Source organism: Carassius carassius, chromosome 23 (genome assembly GCF_963082965.1).
Source record: "Carassius carassius chromosome 23, fCarCar2.1, whole genome shotgun sequence".
Lineage (NCBI taxonomy): Eukaryota > Metazoa > Chordata > Actinopteri > Cypriniformes > Cyprinidae > Carassius > Carassius carassius.
Genome location: NC_081777.1, coordinates 6608015 through 6624725, shown reverse-complemented (window position 1 = coordinate 6624725; position 16711 = coordinate 6608015).

Below are 16711 nucleotides of genomic sequence, written 5' to 3'. Positions count from 1 at the left end.
AAGGAAAACAATATATATGTTCACTTTTATGGAGGCAGAAAAACAAAGTTCATTAAGACCCGTGGGATTGCTTGTGATAAAGATTTAAATGTAAAAGGCACGTGATTGTTTCTGTCTGTGGTGTTTTAATTTTTAATGTTTTAACAAGAAAAGTAGGCTAATTATTGCGTTTAAATGTTTTGCCGCTTGGTTGAGCAGCTTATAATACAAACCTAGAAGTAAAATGAATGCATGAATAATGCATTGTTTATATTTATTGAGTTTAAACTAATGCCTATAACTATGAAAGATTGTTACTGTTCTATGATAAAAGACTCACAATGCTGAAAAAAAAAATCCTGTGTGAAAGCACAATGAGTCCGTGCTGCGGACTGCATATGCACTGCAGACGGAGTATGTGTGAAACAGGTGTTACAGGGAAGATGGATGCTGCAGAAATAGTAGAACATGACACAGAAGAACTTGTGCCAAAAAGAGGAACCATTTTATGCAAGTGCTGTCAGACTAAAAGCGCGTCTTGGAATATCATCCAGCAGAAAATGCATTGTACAACTGATTATGCATGAAAAAAAAAAAGAAACGTCATAAACCCGGAAACCGGCATAATTTAGAAAAAACCTGTGAAATAAATTTTTGTTCAAACCGCCCAGCACTAGAAGAGTCCCTTTTTATGTTGAGAGTTGCTTTGCCGCATTCCTGGGAGCCATAAACTAGTGTTGTCAGATAGTGTGCCTATCAGAGGCCTGTTCTGCCTTTTTTGAGGTGATGGTTGCATTTCGGGGGAACCGAAATACAACCCTTTGGTTAGATGTGGGGGGGGGGGGTAGCTACTATTTGCTAAATATAACAAATAGTTGTGGGTCTGATTGGTCCAAATGCTACAGTGATGTGCAAGCTGCTTCATGAAGGTCACACATATGCGATGGAATTTAACAGGGTGTTTTTGGAACTCTATTATACAAAGTCTAATTTAAACGTGGAAATTAATTTTAAAACATATTTTATATAAAAAAGAAAAATGCTTCAGAAGTACTGAAGAATCTGCTCTATATGATACGTTATTTGTACATTTACATATAAAAACCTCTGAAAACATAAATACACTTTGAGTTCTTTAAATTAAACCTAATACAATCCCAATTCCAGAGAAGTTGGGACATTTTGTAAAATGCAGTACAATCAAGAATTTGTGGGTTGTTCATTCTCTTTAACTTTTATTTAATTGGTAAAAGTACAAAGAAAAAAAAATCCAAAGTTTTCACTGACCAACGTAAATGTATTTTGTAAATATGAAAATTTTTGGTTTTGATGGCTGTAGCACACTCCAAAAAAAGTTGGGACAGAGGCACGTTTTACATCAATGTTCCGTTTAATTGTTCGAAATTTACAGTAGCATACTAATTGTTAAAGTTCTGCAAGCACAATTTTTGTCCAATCTTGCTTGATACAAGACTTCAGATGCTCAGAAGTCTGAAATTGTTGTTGTCCAAATCTCTTTTTCATGATGCGCCATACATTTTCAACAGGAAACAGATCTGCTGGCCAGCTTAGCACATTCACTTTGTCAAAGAAACAACGTTGTTGTAGCACATGCAGAATGAGAGCTGGCATTGTCTTGATAGTAGTACATAGCTCCATGTCAATGGTACCTTTGCACATATGCCAGTCACCCAAGCTGTTTGATCTGCTGAACCCTCATACCATGACAGATGTTTGCCTTTGCTACTGTTGCTAATGAAAGTCTGGATAGTCCCTTTGGTCTTTTTGACTGAGAGCTCAAAATAAATTTTTCCCTGAAACAAGTTGCAGTGTGGACTAACAGCACACATTTCCACTGTCTTTTTGACTATCTGAGATGAGCTCTGGCCCAGAGAACTGTATTGTAAAATGTGATTTTTGATTAGTTTGACACGTCTCTCATGAAATTTGGCACAAAGTGACGAGCCATGATCCAGCTTCGCTTGCAAAGAGTGAGATGCTCCTTTTATACCCAAAACATGGTGCCTTGACCTATTACCAATTCACATGCTTACTGTAAACTGTGTCAAAGCAGTTTAATGTGGATATTCTATAACGTTTTCACTTTTATTTTGCCTCTGTCCAAAGTTTTTTGGAGTGTGTACGTTTGTCAATAAAATAAAAGCTAAAGAGACTGAACAAATCACAGATTCTTGATTTTGTTGCATTCCTCTGGAATTTGGGGTTGTAAAAAGGAGTATTTATGAACGCTTCTCTATGAAGCAAAAATCTGTTACTCATGGGCTACTTAAAAGTAATATATATATATATATATATTGAAATGTATAAAATATACTTAATGAAAATTTGGCCCCATATGGAGCAGAAATCTGTTACTTAAAGTTGGATTAAAACCGAGAGAAATTCTGCTGTATTTATAGGTTATAAATCAAATAAGCAAATCTGTGCTTGCAGGGGCGTAGCCATCTTTTCAGAAGTGAGGGAGACAGAAATCACACACACACACACACACACACATATATATATATCCATATATCCATTTTGCTGCCATTACAATATAATATAAAACATTACAATATAAAATGTCTGTAATCTATATAGCCTACCAGTCAACAGTTTTATAACAGTAAGATTTTTAATGTTTTTAAAGAAGTATCTTCTGCTCACCAAGCCTGCATTTATTTGATCCAGAATACGACAAAATCAGTTATATTGTGAACTATTTTTACTATTTAAAATAACTGTTTTCTATTTGAATATATTTTAAAATGTAATTTATTCCTGTGATCCAAGCTGTATTTTCAGCATCATTACTCCAGTCGTCAGTGTCACATTCTTCAGAAATCATTCTAATATGCTGATTTGCTGATTATCAATATTTAAAACATATGAGTAAATTTTTTTCAGTATTCTTTGATGAATAGAAGGATCCAAAATTCAGCATTTATTTGAAATAAAAAGCTTTTGCAACATTATACACCATATCATTCAAAAGCATAGAGTCAGTATGATTTTTATTTTTTGGAAAAAAAAAATATGGAAATTAATACTTTTATTTAGCAAGGATTCTTTAAATTGATCAAAAATAACGATAAAGACATCATTTTACAAAAGATTTCTATTTCATATAAATGCTGTTCTTCTGAACTTTCTATTCATCAAAAAACCTGAAAAAAAAACTACTCCACTGTTTTCAACATTATCATAATAAGTGTTTTTTTTTTTTTTTGAGCAGCAAATCAGAATATCAGAATTATTTCTGAAGGATCATGTGAATGGAGTAATGATGCTAAAAATTCAGCTTTGAAATCTCAATAAATTACATTTTGAAATATATTCAAATAGTTATTTTAAATAGATTTTATTGTTTTGCTGTACTTTGGATCAAATAAATGCTGGCTTGGTGAACAGAAGAGACTTCTTTAAAAAACATAAACAAGCTTACTGTTCAAAAACTTTGATTGGTAGTATAGGCAACTTTAATTTTTCTCTAATTTCAAGCTTTGAATTGGCTTAGAAATCTATAACTGCTGGACAAAAACAAATAATAGTGATTTGTTTATATACTACAAGCACTTTAATCACATAATAAGGCAGAATAGTTTCTATACTGTAATAGCACTGCATTGTTCATATACTTTATTTATCACCTGCTGGAGATTACTTGAAAAACCATATTGTCGCAATCGCATGTTTAATGTATTCGTGTTTCCAAAAGTGTCTGTTTATCTGTGAAAACAACTGTTTTCATACAGCAATAACTGGACGCTGTTGTCCATATTGGCAGTTTCCTGGTATGAATTTTTCCGCGAGAGCGCCCTCCGGCTTCAAATATGATTGAAACACACACACACACACACGCACACTGCAGGAGAGTTTAGAGCTCCATGATGTTCATTTCATTTTCTGGGTTCGAATAAAATATCATGTCATGCGCAGACTATCCTGTCTCTTTGAGTTTAAATATATATTTATTCACACTAGCTCTTGAAAACACACTTGACCGAAAAAGTGAGGGGGACGAATTTCCATGATGATAAAAGTGGGGGGACACGTCCCCCGCGTAATCTTCGCCCCTGTGTGCTTGATCATATTATGCTACGATAACAGATCATTAAGTTTCAACTTAAATTATAGTTTTATTTTTATTAATCTTTTTATGAACTTGCTTGTATAAAATTCTTATACATAATCCAATTAGTGTTCATAAAATTATATGTATGGATGTATGCATATGTAATATAAAAATCTGAGAATGGTTTTGCTGTATGACGCACTGATTAACTTGTAAAATGAAAAATGGCAAGGCAAAAAGATTACAGACCCCTGATTTACTCGAATATGAATATGTATGTTAAATGGATTATAATCTACACATTCATTGTACGTTTTCCATCTAAAAACCTCTGAAAACAGAACTTCCCTTTGAGTTCTTTTAATATTCACTAGCTTTCAATCAAACCATATAACAAGGAATGACATATTTATGAATGATCCCCTACGGAGCAGAAACCTATTCCTCTCAGTGCCTTTGTTTCGGTCTGATCTGATCTCTGGCCACTGATTTGCAGGTTAAATCCCCTGCTGTCTGGCTGCAGCCAGCTTGAAATGTGTCCTAAGTGCTGCCACATGCTTCTCTGGTCAGCAGCCCTAATTTATCCTGACAGCATGTACAAGCTCAGACTGAACCTTAGATAAAGTCCACACAACCCGCGGAGCAACTTTAATTGAAGGAGATGACATGATTGCTTTCCACTGCCTTGTCACTCGGCAGCGTAAATCGGAGCCATTTATCAAACAACTGTTTACATGGATAAACTCTCACCTGGATCTGCAGAGTTGTGATTGTGTCTTCTGATACGTCTCAGAGCAAAACTAGTTTTGGTTTCTTGTTGAGTTCCTGGCATGCTGGCTTTTTGGATAAGAAAGGTTTGCGATAGTTTCCGTTTCTATGAGAAGTTTTACAGCAACAGCAGATCATTTAGCACTTTTATAAATGGAGGCAAATACAGGTGCGTTTTAGTAACCGAAAGGCCTAATTATCCATTTTCATTACCATGTGCCAACAGAAGCTAGCATGAAGATTGCAGAGAAAGGCTGTCTCTTTCACAGGCATAGTCACCTGTTTGTCTGATTGTAGCTATTATGAGTGCAGTCTGCTGTTCAAATTTGATTTCTCATCACCTACGGTGCAGAGGCGGCTTGTCAGCTATGCATTAGTCCCATCTGAAGCGGCCTTATCACAGAGCCTTGGGCATTCTGGGAAAAAGGTGATATGACAACCCGTGGGACCCATACAATGCAGTGTGGAAAATCATCTGTGTGAAATCCCTGGGATGGGTGGGGGGGGGGAGTTGGCGGGGGGCTGTATTTACTACGCCTTCTGGGCAGAAACAAATTGCTAACTTTTTTTTTTCTTAAGGTTCCCAACAGACTTTACTGCCGTACCAGCGATGCCAGAGAAAATGAAATGGGTACAGAGGAATGCTGAGTATCTTCAATGCCGCAGGTGCTAACAAAACTGCGCAGGTGGTGTGGACACCTGGATTACAGCGCTTGCTCTCCTCCATGCTGAAGGACGAAGAGGTGTACGAGTGGGCATGTAATCACGGTCGTGATGTGAAGCTCCATGGCAATCAGCAAGGGCGAGCTGTGGTCTTGGTGCATATTGACCTACCTCCAATTGCGTTCCACTACAAAGGATGATGAACTATCTTCTGACCTCAAAATGGAGGAAGTCGTTCACTTTGATGTCTACTGATCTATTTTCTCTTTGTTCTTTGCCTCAGGGCTGTGAGTTGCGCTGGGTTTTGCACTCTTCAATAAGGCAACTGTTTGAACTGCAGAAGACGGATTTATAAAACTTAAAAATATAACATCACAAGGGTCAATGACAAATAAGGGTTTTCATTACAAAGGATAAATCTGTAACCTTTTTAAATCTTTTAAAACATGGCAGTTTTGTAGAAATGTGCTTTTCGTGTTTATTATGGTTTCACACCATTTACCAACACTATATATATATAATGTCTTTTTTTTTTTTTGCATGCTGGTCATGCTACATGACTGATTTGACAGACAAAGTTTTACAAATATGAAGCAGTGAAGCAGTTAAAGATATGATTATGCTAAACTACAAATAACTGTTTCATTCATAATTATAATATCAGTTGTATCACCCTTATATATTTACTTTTTTTTCTTCCTCAAAAAACATATAAAGATAACTTTAATAAAAATATAAATAAAAAACTAATTCATGCTCATCAAAGAAGATAATGCATTGTTAATTATAACTTCTGATAGTACCATTAAACAACTTTTACTATTGACATATGTAATATCTTGGTAATTTAAAATAAACACTGCATCATGTAATTTTTCATGAAAACCAAAGTTAAAACAAAATGCCATAAACCATGACAGATCGTATACTTAACCCACACTGACCACTGACAACTTTTGAGGTACTTTCAGGTGTTTTTTTTTTATTTTTTTTTTACTTTTTTGGTGTCACCTTCTGGCACAGTGGAAAAAATAAATAAATAAACTAAAATGAATCATGTCACTGCTTAAAAATGTCATACTGTAGCTTAAACAAAATGGCATGCACTGCTAATATTGATATTGCAATTTCTTCGTGAAAACCGGTTACAAGAATTGCAGACAGTAAAGTCTGCAAGGTCTTGTATCAGCACTTTAGACATCAAAAATCCATATTCTCCTTGATGTAACTCAGACATGAGTGTCAATTTATATGAACCCTCATCAATTAATCTGTAGCGACTGCCGTCTGTCATTCGAGAGAATGTATGCTAGAATCCACTCCCAAGGGTGCTTGAGTAACCTCTCTCAACCTTTTTAAGGGACTAAAAAAGTCATTGGCAGACCCAGCATGAAAACGAGTAAATTAGAATTTGGAACAAGGGTACACTGGAGATTTCATTATAATCCCAGAGGTAACCTGATACACCTGTTCCTGCTGCTCGACGGGAGACGTCGGCAACATGACCACAAGATTAATCAAGATTGACAAGCAGTGTCTTGGCCAAGGTGATGATTTCTCAGGCAGCAAGGTCCTGACATGACTAATCTATATTGAGCCAATGAGATTTATGACAGGGAATCCTGGGATAAGGCAGCATCGAACTGAACAAAAGGTGCGATCATTAAGTCTCACACTAAATCACTGGCAAATGTACAATCATGTGATCACACCAGTGTGAGGGGAATGCTTTATTAACACTAGTGGACAAAACTATGACACGATTCATGTGACTGGCTATCAAACTTCAAAAAAACAGCTCCAATACAGTCATAATAATGTTTTATTCATTTGAGGTATTTTAGGATTATTTTATACTTTAATATATTTTACAATATAATTTTTACTCCTGTGAAGGCAAACCTGAATTTTCAACATCATTTCTCCAGTCGTCAGTGTCACATGATCCTTCAGAAACAGTTCTTTCATGCTGATTTGGTGCCTAAAAATTTCTCATTGTTATCAATATTGAAAACTATATTTGCTGCTTAATATTTTTTGAAAACTGTGATGCACCATCATTTTGGGGTAAGTAAAAAGAAAAAGAAAAATAAGAAAAGAGAAAGAAATTTATATTTTCTTCAAAAAGGACACATTAAATTGATCAAAAGTAGAGCAAATATATTTAGAATGTTACAAAAGATTTCTCAAAAACTGTATCATGGTTTTCACAAAAATATTAAACCAAATACAGTTTTCAATATAAAGAGAGAGAGAGAGAGAGAGAGGGGGAGAGCTTTAAATACAAAACTGTTGGCACTTGTAGTTAGTTCTGCAGGCCAAGAAAAAAATAAAATAAAAGTTTGCACACATCAGAAACCGCTAAATTCAGAATAGCTCAAGCCAAATCTCAATCGTGATGAATCCCAGTTGGTCTTAAACTATGAATAACAGGTATTAACATTTCAGAGCGCTGCCAAATATACAGAGATGGGCTGTGAAACCTTCAGAGTGCATTTCTGAGACCTGCCACTTCTAAACATTCCTCTGCGCACAATTTGAGCTCAAAGCACGTTTGTGAAAAGAGAGCGACAGGTTGACTTTAACTCTGCACTGCTGGACCATGTCTGAGGAGCTGATAGCATTCCAGCGCTAAACAAACTACAAAGTAATCACTCACAATAATAAACAAAGATGGTCACTGCAAAACTAACCCTGGACACAAAAACTCATCTATTCAAAAGCATTCTGATTAAGTAATTACAATTATGTTCAGGATGAAATACATTCTTAATACTTACTGTGCAGTGTATGCTGCAAACTATCTTTGTAAAAATGGTATCATGCATTATTCATCTACACGTTTTTCAAGCATTGTTGCTATTCTTCTTCTTATTATTATTTATTTACTTATTTGTATATTTTTGCTTGAAATTAGAAAAATAATCTGCCAATGGAGTAAGCTAAATAATCTTGGAATTGTTCCATTTATTCTTAGGGCCCGAGCACCGATGGTGTGAGGACCCTCTTGTTTCTGCTCCGTTTATTAGGGCCCAAGCACCGATGGTGCGAGGACCCTCTTGTTTCTGCTCCGTTTATTAGGGCCCGAGCACCGAGGTGCAAGGACCCTATTGTATCTGCTCCGTTTATTAGGGCCCGAGCACCGAAGGTGTGAGGACCCTATTGTATCTGCTCTGTTTATTATTATTAGGGCCCGAGCACCGATGGTGCGAGGACCCTCTTGTTTCTGTTCCGTTTATTAGGGCCCGAGCACAGATGGTGCGAGGACCCTCTTGGAATTGCTCCGTTTATTAGGGCCCGAGCACCGATGGTCCGAGGACCCTCTTGTTTCTGTTCCGTTTATTATTATTATTATTAGGGCTCAAGCCCAAAGGCGAGAGGCCTATTGTTTTCCTTAGGATTATTTTTTATTATTATTCTTCTTATTATTATTTTTTTTTTCCAGCGTCTCGTGGGCTTTTGGGGCTCTTAACATGCTTAAAAAGTCTTGAAAATTGGCACACATTGGAACCTGTGGCCATTAGGGCCGGGCAGAGACTGATACACGGGCGTGGCATATGGAGGGCCATATATCATGCATACTTGCTCGTAGACGTATGAAACTTGGTACACATATAAATCTCATCAATCCAAACAACTTTCGTATTGCATATCATAGGCTCCGCCCAACAGGTAGTTAGCTATTTAGGGTTTAGTATTCATATTTGTCGTCAATGTTTTGGGGGCTTTTGGGGTCCTTAACATGCTCAAAAACTCTTGAAAATTTGCACACACCTTGGAATCTGTAGCCTTTAGGAGGTCGCAGAGGCTGGGACCCGGGCGTGCCACAGGGGCTCTACAGCGCCCCCTGGAACACAGTCAGAAATGTTGATGTATAGCTCACACATACTTGCACGTATTAATATGAAACTCAGTACACATATAGATCTCATTGTGCCAAACAACTTGCGTATTGCATGTCATCCGCCCAACAGGAAGTCAGCTATTTAGAGTTATGTAAAAAGCACAATTTGATATCTGGAATTTGATATACTTGTCATAGGTTTTTTACCCGATTGCCACCAAACTCGGTCAACATGATCTCAAGACATTGGGGATGAAAAATTGCCAGGGGATTTTTGATATCTCGAACGGTTTGCTAATGGCAAGGCTTTGAAATTATGGCGAGAAATGAGAAACAGGAAGTGTCTAATACCATCCACATACATATCCTGATTTTAATCAAACTTTCATCAGATTATTCGTTGTATGATGTCGATCACATATATGTGACTATTAGGAGACAAAGTTATAGCGCCACCAACTGGCAGCATGAAGTGTGTCATTTTCAAAATGCTTTGAATTCAGCATCTTATTTTTACTTGATTTGCTTCAAACTTCATCAGAAAAATGTTAAAACACAGCCGATATAAATCTGCTGGGGGGATATTGATATCTAAAAATATTGTTGCCGTGGCAACATGTCAAACTAGAATACTTCTCAGGTGATTTTAAAGGCATATAACATGCTTAGAATTTCATCAAACTCAGAACACATATCAGTATTAATGATAACTAGACACTGGCAAAAGTTCATAAGAGGGCGTGGAAGAGGCACTCTATAGCGCCACCTTTTGTCAAAAGTGGGGGGTTAGTTTTAGCTACAGACACCAAACTCGGTACATAAATTGTTCTTATCAAGACGGACAATTTTCTAATTCACAGTCATCAGCTACGACCAACAGGAAGTCGGCTATTTTGATTTGAATGTGGATTTTTTTTACATTTAGCTGTGAATTAATGCATACTGCTCAGAGGAGAGAAACACTATACACACCAAACTTTGTCTACATGATGCCAAAACATTGAGGAACTTAAATTGCCAATGGATTTAGGATAGCTTGAACGGTTTTGTCGTGGTGATTTTTTTAAATGACAGTAAAAAGGGAATTATTAATTGTCCTGCATTTTTAAATTCCAAACTCTTCAAAACCTTTTTTCATACAGAAAAAAAGTCATTCTGAGTAAATATGGATAGTTTCACGACTTTACAACACTGTATGGATAACAGAAAATTAAAAAACTGTCAGACATCTCATCTCACTCTGTCCCTCTGTTTGAGTGTGTGTGCTGAGACTTATATTGTCTGAGAGAAATAGCCCCCCTACAATTGCAATTCCCGGACTGAAGACTCTCTTTTAGTTTCACTTTTAAATCGGTTAAAAATACCAATAAATACTTGGATTAAATTCACAATGACAAGCTAAACCAACATATCTGATTATTACCCAGGGCCGGATTGGGACTCATTTTCAGCCATGGAGTTTCATGCCTTCGACCGGCCCACTTAGTTCACAACTGACTATATTAAAATAATGTAACTAAAACCTCAGAATATAATTCCCTACAGCCTTGTAATTCATTGTATTTTAAAAAATATCATCAATTCCAATTCAGTGCTAAACCCGTAGCGTAAGTTTTTCTTCACAGTGAAGATTTATTAGAACAGTAAATAACAGGATAGTATAAGAATCTCTTTTCTTTAAGATTTAGTATTCATAAATATCCAAATATTGAAATGAAGAAAAAAAAATCTAATAAAAACAAATATATAAAACAAAATAAAAAATAAAGATTAAAATAAAATGTATTGCACTTTCTAATGACAGTATCATCTCAGTTTCATTAATGTATTGCTGAATCATCAGGTATCATTAATTATCTCAGGGCATTTTTCATTGAGCAGGGCTCTTCATTACTATTAGCTCTTCTGAATGACAATCCTACCTGCCCATTCTGGTGTGATGGGCTCATGACTGGAGCTTGGTAATGTTACTGGGCCTTACTCTTCACTGTTAGCAGCAAACTGGACTAGAGGCAGCTGCTTCTGAAGAGCTACAAGAAAAAATTTGATACAGGAACGGTGGTTTGCAGACAACGTTGTTTCGCAATGTCACTAGCATCTTGAACTGCTCCTAACTACCTTAACGTTAGCTTACTTACCAGCCTCGTCGTCTTCGTTTGTTTTTATGAGGAAAAATGTGCTCAGCTTAGAACATTTGGCCGCATCAGTTTCCAAAGTTTTTTTCTTAGTTATTATGTCCTTTTCAGCGCCGCATTTGCGCTTTCTATTTTGCGCAACTTGCAAGGTGACGTGTTGGGGGGGGGGGGCCAGGGAGTCAACAGATAATCACGTCATCATTATCTTGCATGCTGCACTCTGCGAGAAAATATTAAATAAAAAAGAGTGGGACGGTGGTAAAATAATAATAATAATAATAATTATATATATATATATATATATATATATATATATATATATATATTTCAACCCAGTGCCATGACAACAACAGCCCTCGCAGCCAAAAAAAAAAAACATACCGGCCCACCGGGAATTTTCCAGGTGCTCCCGATTAGCCAATCCGGGCCTGTTATTACCGGTTCAGGGCTCATGGATAATTGATTTCTGGCCAGAGATACGTGAGAAAGAGGATAGATGAATCACCGCTGTGATCACGAGCGTCTGGAGTCAAGAGCTCCGAAAAAACTAATTTATTCTAGTTTTAAAGTTTAAAAAATAAAATATTACAGCGATATCACACAATCCACAAATTAGAACACACCAAGAGCTAAATTCAGATGTTTTTGAACTGTTTGTGTGAAAATGAAATATTTGCGGCTGCCTATCTGAAATCACTGCCTCCAATCAGCACGTACAGTGTCACGAGCTAAAAACAAACGAATTTATTCTTGTTTAAGAGCTTTTTAAAATAAAATATTACCACAAATGCACACAATACACCCATTATAACACAACAAGAGCTAAATGCAGGTGTTTGTGACCCGTTTAAGTGTGCAAGACTATTTGACAGCGCGACTGGCAGAATAACATATATCTCTTGAGCTGCAGGATTCTGCCTTTCGTCGTACGAGCGAACACATCACGGACAAGATTATTTCAAAATACATAATAGCTTGGCGAATATAAACGAAAACAGCCACGTGAACATAAACTGTTGAGAAATAAATCAGAAGTGGATCTACTGGATTTGAATATTAAAGTGACCACATTTACCAGCTTCTTCAATTTTAATCTATAAAAAAATACAGAAAATCATTCGTCTTGGCTGCTTTTTTATGTGTGTATGTGTAACAAGGAGTCGGAGGCGTTCGGATCCATATGCAGCATTTATTAAACAGAATGGTCATACAGGCAGAGATCAGGAATGGCATCAGGTGTGTCAGGGATAACCAGAATCGTAATCAGAAACAAGCAGGGATCGAGACAGGCAGCGGAGAGAATCAGAGTCGGAATAAACAGTCCAAAGGTCAAAACACAGGAATAATAAACACAGGGAAAACGCTCGGAAATGTCAGACTGGCTAAACAAGCCTTCGCAGTGAGTGAGAGTGAATGTGCTGCTTTTATGTGTGTGTGTAAATGAGGTGCAGGTGTGGCAAGGAAATTGGCTGATGAATGAGGTGCAGGTGTGGCAGGGTGATTGTGATGCAGTGACTCATGGGTAATGTAGTTTGGGTGTGGTGCAACAGTATGAGAGGTGCTAGTGTCCAAGTGACATCTGGTGGTTGATGGGTGGAATGGTCCTGAGTGGAGTGCCCTCTAATGAAGTTCATGGGCACTCCATCTAATAATCGTGACATAGCCCACCCCCAAAGGAGCGGCTTCCAGACGCTCAAAACAATCTAGGAGGGCGGTGGAGCGGAGGCGGAACAGGGGGAGGGATGGAGGGCCAGGTCCATGAGGAAGTGCAGTGGACTGGGGCAGAGCAGGTGGAACTGGAGCCCTTCCTGGGCCTAACTCAGGAAAACAGGAGCCCCTCCTGGGCCTGGCATAGGAAACAGGGGCCCGCCATGGGCTTAACTCGGGAACGGGAGCCCGCCTTGGGCCTAAATCTGGAACAAGGGTCCACCAAGGCAGAGCAGGTGGCGTGGCAGCCCACCAGAGTGGAGCAGGTGGAGCTGGAGCCCACCAGGGAGGAGTAGAGGACCACCAGAGCTGAGAAGACGGGACAGAAGCCCACCAGGGCGGTGCAGAGGACCACCACAGCAGAGCAGACGGGACAGAAGCCCACCAGGGCGGTGCAGAGGACCACCACAGCCGAGCAGACGGGACAGAAGCCCACCAGGGTGGAGCAGAGGACCACCACAGCCGAGCAGACAGGACAGAAGCCCACCAGGGCGGAGCAGAGGACCACCACAGCCGAGTCGATGGCACCGGACCGCAAGTCTGCTAAGGTGGGACTGAAACAGAGAACATTGACAGGTTAATAGCGGCCTCCGTGGCCGTGATGAGATGGTAGCTGGCCTCCTTGGCCATTACAGGGCAGGCGGTTAGTTCATGGAGGACCTCCGTGGCCATGACAGGACAGACAGAGAGTTGGTGGATGGTCTCCATAGCCCAGACCGGAATGAATGAGAGCTCATTGACGGCCTCCCTGGCCGTGACAGGATAGGACGAGAGCTCTGAGATGTGACGAGGCTCTGGGAGTTCGGCTGAGATGTGACGAGGCTCTGGTAGATCTGTGATGATTTGATTGGGTTCATGAAGATCAGTTGTGACTTGACTGTGCCCATGAATATCGTTGGTGACTTGACTTGGTTCCTGAGGATCAACTGTGACTTGACTTTGCTCATGAAGATCGTTGACTTTGCTCATGAAGATCGTTGGTGACTTGACTGTGCCCATAAAGATCGTTGGTGACTTGACTTGGTTCCTGAGGATCAACTGTGACTTGACTTTGCTCATGAAGATCGTTGGTGACTTGACTTTGCTCATGAAGATCGTTGGTGACTTGACTGTGCCCATGAATATCGTTGGTGACTTGACTTGGTTCCTGAGGATCAACTGTGACTTGACTTTGCTCATGAAGATCGTTGACTTTGCTCATGAAGATCGTTGGTGACTTGACTGTGCCCATAAAGATCGTTGGTGACTTGACTTGGTTCCTGAGGATCAACTGTGACTTGACTTTGCTCATGAAGATCGTTGGTGACTTGACTTTGCTCATGAAGATCGTTGGTGACTTGACTTTGCTCATGAAGATCGTTGGTGACTTGACTTTGCTCATGAAGATCGTTGGTGACTTGACTTTGCTCATGAAGATCGTTGGTGACTTGACTTTGCTCATGAAGATCAACTGTGACTTGACTTTGCTCATGAACATCGTTGGTGACTTGACTTTGCTCATGAAGATCGTTGGTGACTTGACTTTGCTCATGAAGATCGTTGGTGACTTGACTTTGCTCATGAAGATCGTTGGTGACTTGACTTTGCTCATGAAGATCGTTGGTGACTTGACTTTGCTCATGAAGATCGTTGGTGACTTGACTTGGTTCCTGAGGATCAACTGTGACTTGACTTTGCTCATGAAGATCGTTGGTGACTTGACTGTGCCCATGAAGATCGTTGGTGACTTGACTTGGTTCCTGAGGATCAACTGTGACTTGACTTTGCTCATGAAGATCGTTGGTGACTTGACTTTGCTCATGAAGATCGTTGGTGACTTGACTGTGCCCATGAAGATCGTTGGTGACTTGACTGTGCCCATGAAGATCGTTGGTGACTTGACTGTGCCCATGAAGATCGTTGGTGACTTGACTGTGCCCATGAAGATCGTTGGTGACTTGACTTGGTTCCTGAAGATCAACTGTGACTTGACTTTGCTCATGAACATCGTTGGTGACTTGACTTGGTTCCTGAGGATCAACTGTGACTTGACTTTGCTCATGAAGATCGTTGGTGACTTGACTTTGCTCATGAAGATCATTGGTGACTTGACTTTGCTCATGAAGATCGTTGGTGACTTGACTTTGCTCATGAAGATCGTTGGTGACTTGACTTTGCTCATGAAGATCGTTGGTGACTTGACTTTGCTCATGAAGATCATTGGTGACTTGACTTTGCTCATGAAGATCGTTGGTGACTTGACTTTGCTCATGAAGATCGTTGGTGACTTGACTTTGCTCATGAAGATCGTTGGTGACTTGACTTGGTTCCTGAGGATCAACTGTGACTTGACTTTGCTCATGAAGATCGTTGGTGACTTGACTGTGCCCATGAAGATCGTTGGTGACTTGACTTTGCTCATGAAGATCGTTGGTGACTTGACTTTGCTCATGAAGATCGTTGGTGACTTGACTTTGCTCATGAAGATCGTTGGTGACTTGACTTTGCTCATGAAGATCGTTGGTGACTTGACTTTGCTCATGAAGATCGTTGGTGACTTGACTTTGCTCATGAAGATCGTTGGTGACTTGACTGTGCCCATGAAGATCGTTGGTGACTTGACTGTGCCCATGAAGATCGTTGGTGACTTGACTGTGCCCATGAAGATCGTTGGTGACTTGACTGTGCCCATGAAGATCGTTGGTGACTTGACTGTGCCCATGAAGATCGTTGGTGACTTGACTGTGCCCATGAAGATCGTTGGTGACTTGACTGTGCCCATGAAGATCGTTGGTGACTTGACTGTGCCCATGAAGATCAACGGTGACTTGACTGTGCCCATGAAGATCAACGGTGACTTGACTGTGCCCATGAAGATCAACGGTGACTTGACTGTGCCCATGAAGATCAACGGTGACTTGACTTGGTTCCTGAAGATCAACGGTGACTTGACTTGGTTCCTGAAGATCGTTGACTTTGCTCATGAAGATCGTTGGTGACTTGACTGTGCCCATAAAGATCGTTGGTGACTTGACTTGGTTCCTGAGGATCAACTGTGACTTGACTTTGCTCATGAAGATCGTTGGTGACTTGACTTTGCTCATGAAGATCGTTGGTGACTTGACTGTGCCCATGAATATCGTTGGTGACTTGACTTGGTTCCTGAGGATCAACTGTGACTTGACTTTGCTCATGAAGATCGTTGGTGACTTGACTTTGCTCATGAAGATCGTTGGTGACTTGACTTTGCTCATGAAGATCGTTGGTGACTTGACTTTGCTCATGAAGATCAACTGTGACTTGACTTTGCTCATGAACATCGTTGGTGACTTGACTTTGCTCATGAAGATCGTTGGTGACTTGACTTTGCTCATGAAGATCGTTGGTGACTTGACTTTGCTCATGAAGATCGTTGGTGACTTGACTTTGCTCATGAAGATCGTTGGTGACTTGACTTTGCTCATGAAGATCGTTGGTGACTTGACTTGGTTCCTGAGGATCAACTGTGACTTGACTTTGCTCATGAAGATCGTTGGTGACTTGACTGTGCCCATGAAGATC